The sequence below is a fragment of the Branchiostoma lanceolatum genome, chromosome 1 (assembly GCF_035083965.1).
Source record: "Branchiostoma lanceolatum isolate klBraLanc5 chromosome 1, klBraLanc5.hap2, whole genome shotgun sequence".
Lineage (NCBI taxonomy): Eukaryota > Metazoa > Chordata > Leptocardii > Amphioxiformes > Branchiostomatidae > Branchiostoma > Branchiostoma lanceolatum.
The window spans coordinates 22,619,786-22,625,785 of record NC_089722.1 but is presented as its reverse complement, the minus strand read 5'-3'; positions in this window follow the sequence as shown (position 1 = coordinate 22,625,785).

Below are 6,000 nucleotides of genomic sequence, written 5' to 3'. Positions count from 1 at the left end.
AGTGAAATTCCATGATTTTGTTTTGCTTGTACACTTTTGTGCTAGCATAACAATTCCCAGTGTGTAAATTGTTCTGGTTTAAGAGTCGGGATAGTATTTGGCGATGCTTGGGAAAGAAGTGGTTTGGAACTAACTTGGTGCTATGTCAAGATTTACATGTAAATGTCAAAATCGAAAGAGCCATCTTGCGCCGCATGGTGGTGTGCATGCCATCAGAAACATACTCACACATCAAATGGGGGACACAAGTACAGACTAAGAAGCATACTTATCTTGGCTTTTTAAAAGAAATCAAGGCTGGAAAAGAGATGGAGTTTCTGACTCACAAGACGTTTTATTTTTTTATTTCATGTGAAATGTACAAGTGATGCAACCATACTCAGTACCCCATAGTTTAACAATCTAATTTGTCTGCTGGTTGAAAACAAAATTGGGCGTGTCCATTCCAACGAGTTCGATGGTGATGGGGTCATGTACAAGTTTCTATGCTGTTGTTCATGGTAAATAATCTGAAAGAAACTCTTCGTCTATTAAATCATAACATGTAACATAAGTATACAAGTATAAACTGTTTGAGACATTAGTGTTTTTTTCTGTGTGAAAACCTCTTGTTTTGTTCAATATGTAAATCTATTTGTTACATATAGACGCTTAAAAGACTATCTTTTGAAATTGTGCATTGGCAATCTCATCTCCAATAAGCAATGTTTCTATATGCTGACATACCTTTAACGCTTTGTTACGAAATGTGATCTGGTGTCATCATGATCTCATACATCAACACAAATAGATGTGACTTATTCAATATTACAAACTTCCCCCAAAATGGTACGTCCCATGTGTTGGATTATTAATGTTCATTAAACGTCATCTGCCACGTCAGCAATGAGGTATCAAATGAGCTGCTGCTGAATATGTGGAGCCGGAGCCATATCTTCTCAACCGCCAGTTTCTTGCTTTTGCAGCGGGAGCTGAGAAGGAGACACCTGTAACCTGTCTAGAAGTCGCATTGTGAGTACCAAGTGTAGATGATTCTTGATTTTACTTGATAAATTGTACTTTCTCATGTCTTCCTAACATTGAAACCAATACTTGAAATATTACTCATGCATATGGCAAGTTGCTTTTAGACTAATCAATATGTGCTACATGTTAGTCACACGTAGTGATATTCCATGATCGCTTGAAGCCCTTTGTGATACTATCATCGGAATGCCCGGTGTGTAAACTGGTTCTGCTTTAAAAGTTCGGATAGCATTTGTGATCTATGATTCTCGGCCTTTTTTTACAACACTATTTGTGTGCTTGATTTCTCAAAGAGTCACCGACTCACCGTATATCAAGATTTACATGTAAATGTCGAAGGAGCCATCTTGCGCCGTGTGCTGGTGTGCATCAAAAACCTACTCACACTTCAAATTAGGGTCACTAAGAAGCAAACTTACTATCAGGTTTTTCAATAAGAACTGAAGGTTGGAAAAGAGAGGGAGCTTCTGATACAATAGACGTTTTGTTTTGTGTGAAATGTGCAAGTGCTAAGTGACGCAACTCTATTCAGCACTCCATATTTAATTCAACAATCTAATTTGTCTAGTGCAGCAAACGAAATTGGGCGTGTCGACTCCGAACAATTCGATGGTGATAGGATCATTTAGAAGCTTCTTTGTTGTCGTTCATGGCATTTTACCTGACAGAAACGCTTCATCTATGAAATCATAACATGTCAAATTTTATTAGAGGTCATACCAATTGTGCATTTTCTGTACAAACACTTCTTGGTTTGTTCAATATCTATGTTACTTCATAAATAAACGTTTACTTCAGGGTAACTTTTGAAAGTGTACATTTGCAATATTTCTGTACCGATACATCTTTATTTATTTATTTATTTATTTATTTATTTATTTATTTTGATTTACCACATTTTTGTGGAAGGATTGACATAACAGGTGAACTATCACCTTTTCAAGATGTCATCCCAGACCGGACTGTAAGATTTGGTCCATCGCACACCGGGGCATGCCCCTACTCTTTTTCGAAAGGTGTGGTGGGTTCTTTAACGTGCACAGGGTGTGGCTCTCCCCAAACACGGGACCTCCATTTAACGTCCTATCCGAGGGACGTCCCTAACCCTAGATGAGCTAGGTACTCATTTACACCTGAGTGAAGTGAGGAAAGTCGTGTTAAGTGCCTTTCCCAAGGGCACAACGTCGGGGCGCAAGTTCGGACATGTCTCTGGGCACACCTGGGATTAGATCCCGGGACCCATTGTTTGACAGTCGCGTGTTCTACAGTTGCGCCACACGACGCCAATCTTAAAAGCATTTTGACAAATGTGATCTGGTGTCATCAAGATATCGAACAGAAAAAAGTGGAGACGTTACTTAATGTTGAACACTCCCCAAAAGAAATGGTACGTTACAGTTGTTGAATCATTAATCTCCATTAAACGTCATCTGCCACGTCAGCAACAAAGTATCAAATGGGCTGCTGCTGAATACGTGAAGCCGGCGCGATATCGTCTCAAACGCTAGTTCCTTAGTTTTACAGGGGAAGCTGAGAAGGAGACATCTGTTACCTGTCTAGAAATCAAACCGTGAGTAACAAGTGTCTTGATTCTTCATTTGTAATTGTACCTAATAAATTGTACTTTCCCATATGTGTCTAAGATTGAAACCATTACTTGAAATGTTGCTTATGCATATGGCGAGTTGCTTTCAGACTAATCAATATATGCTACATGTTTAGTCACCTCTAACATCGCTGTTCCCAGTGTGTTAACAGGTTTTGGTTTAAAAGTCAGGATACCATTTGTTTTGGCGATGCCTCTCGGCCACTCGTCACCTTTAGGCCACTATTTGTCTTGGTCGTTGGATCGGTCCATTTATCAAAATCTCTTAAAAGCCAATTTGAACGGAAAACAAAATAACATTATCTGCAATGGCCATTTGTATGATTATACCATATACCTCAGGCTAAAGTTAGTAAGAATACAGTAGATGAATGTAAAACTACTGGTAACACAGATATAACTTTTAAAAAGTTGTTTTTATCAATGAACCATTTCTCTCTCTTATTTGTAATATGATATTGCGTACCCATTGTATAGAGTTTTTGAATATCACGATATTCAATTGGTCTCCTTCATGACTGAGTTGATGTAAAGCGCGCGGAGGCGGAATTTCATATGAGCAGAACAGGCTCTTGGTATGGATTTATGCGCCATCGACGATATATGACGTTAGGTGCTATTGTTGGGGAGTTGGTGGGTTTCTTACCCCTAGTGTTGGCGCATGAATGCTCTCTTTGCTAGCGCTAATGCGGACAGATTCCAATCCACACTTTAATTGGGATAAGCCGTTAGATGTCCAATTAACAACACACGTTTCCCAAACAAGCGACGAAGTATAAAGGGAGGTATGTACTACAAACGTTAGCGAAGAACGAACAGCAAGCCGTCAGATGATATCATATACCATCCACATATTCTTATCGTATATTTTAGAACTCTCGGCATCCGAAAGCATGGCTTGCCCTTCATCAAGGAGTACTGATATTACTGCAACAGATAACAAGCAAACATTCCACATGACGCCCAACGACCTCCGCACTGAGCCAGATTTCGCTGCGTACACGTGCAGGAATCACATGGCTATTTCGAGAACATTTTCGGAAGAGACCCAAACAAAAGAGCCTTTTCTGAAGACCGAAACAGCTACAAGCAACAACCATGATATGTCAATTGACTCAGCAGGATGCGACCCCTCTGAAAATGTTGCTGACGACTCGGCGTTCGCCGAGTGCTCTTCTAGACATCACTCGAGTGCAACTCATCCGAAAGCAAGTGTGCCAAAAGCCCGAGACCCGAACCCCGTATACACACAAAACGCTGTGAATGCTAATCGGACACACCAAGAAGGCAACCGGACTGAACCGAGTCCAATGTACACACGGAACCCCGTGAACGCCAACCCAACACAACAGCCAACCATTCCCCCCGAACGTGCCCAAAACCCAAGCCATGTGTACATACAAAGTGCTATGAATGCTGATGATCGGACAGCACAACAGAGAAACAACCGGACTGACCCGAGCCCAATGTACACACGAAACCCCGTGAACGCCAACCCGATACAGGAGCCAACCACTACTCATGAACGTGCCCAAAACCCGAACCCTGTATACGTACAAAGCGCTGTTAATGCTGATGATCGGATAGCTCAACAGGAAAACAACCGGACTGACCCGAGCCCAATGTACACACAAAATGCAATGAACGCCAACCCAACACAACAGCCAACCATTCCCCCCGAACGTGCCCAAAACCCGAACCCTGTATACGTACAAAGCGCTGTGAATGCTGATGATCGGGTACCACAACAGGAAAACAAGCGGACTGACCCAAGTCCAATGTACACACAAAATACCGTGAACGCCAACCCGACTCAAGAGCCAACCATTATCTCTGAGCTTGCCTGCAGGCCAGAGAGCAGTCATGGGAATCCCGAAGATGATCATGATGACAATACTGACATGTCAACGGAAGATAGCACTGCTGCTAGGAATGGACAAACGAGGGATACTGTCCTGACTGAGAACCTGCCCTCCGAGGTCACACCAAGTGGCAACATGAATGAAATTTCCGGACATACTGGTATGGCGCAGCCAGGTTCGGAAACAGAAACAAGGGAACCTTCCTTTTTACAAGCTGAAAGTGATGGCATGGCGGGACCTCCTCTGCAATCTGCGGAAGAGGACAATGGTAATTATGATAATGATGATGACAAGCCTGTAAGAAGGGATGATGGACATGAGGTCGGACAAACAGTCGATATGGCCTCCGACGAGGTCGATATTGAACCATATGCTGTTGCATATATGAGCACAGACCACGTAGCATCCTCTGCAAGTTCGGGAGCTACACAAACGAAAGAGCTCTTTCTTGACACTACCGTATGTAATTCCAAGCATGAAGCTAATACTTCAGACATTGTCGGGGATGATCGTACTTTACATAATCTTCGACGTTCCCCGAATGCCCTTAATTCAAATCCTATGTACGCGAAAAACGCCCTCAACCCGAATCCGATGCACGTGCCAAATGCTCACAAGCAAGCAGGTAATATGTGTTTACTTTTAACTAATTTACTCGTAAAACTAATGTGCATTTTTCATTACAATTTTCGACTAGAAGGCTATATTTTGGACAACGTTTGTGTGCGTGTCTTTGGTCATCAAGATAACTCAATAACAACTTAAATAGATTGGTTTTATATCTAGCTTGCTGGTAGTTTATGGCAAAAACTGGAAATAATTGGATTTTGGGTCCCCTATTGACTTGTTTTGGTGCTGCAGTGAAACTTTCGGTTCTGATATCTAGCGCTCTGACATCGATGGTCATGATTTTTGGTGGTAACGTTAGGTCGTAGAACTCTAGTTTCCATTATTTCCATTATTTGTCATATTTATAAATGGTTTATTCAGGAATTGACACATACAGAAATTAAAACAGAATTGCAGCCGTTTTTGCAATATTTGTTTTGTTTGTTTCAAACATCCCATTACTTTGCGGAATTATATTGATGTAATTTTCGAAGTTATGTACCTAGATTACCATGTACCTTTGTCTTATGTTTTGTTATACCATATCTCAATCATGTACGCCAGCAGGGCCCTTTGAAGTGTCGATACATGGTTTAAAAAATTGATAAAATGTTTCGATCTGACATTCGAAATTGGTTCAGGAAAAAGTATCACCTTTCCATTTCCTTTCTTTTAATAAATAGCCCATTAGAATATATATATTTCTTTCCAACGCAAAGAAGTTGCTTTGATATATGTGATTTTCAGGGTGCAGGTATCGCCGGGCATGTGTTGCTGCAACAGCAGCAGCTTTTATCTTGGTGCTGATCACTGGAGGCATTGTTGGAGTTTTCTTTGGTATTGTCAGAAAGGATACCCAAAATGTAAGTTTAAGCCTATACGCGTCTTGTTTATTGC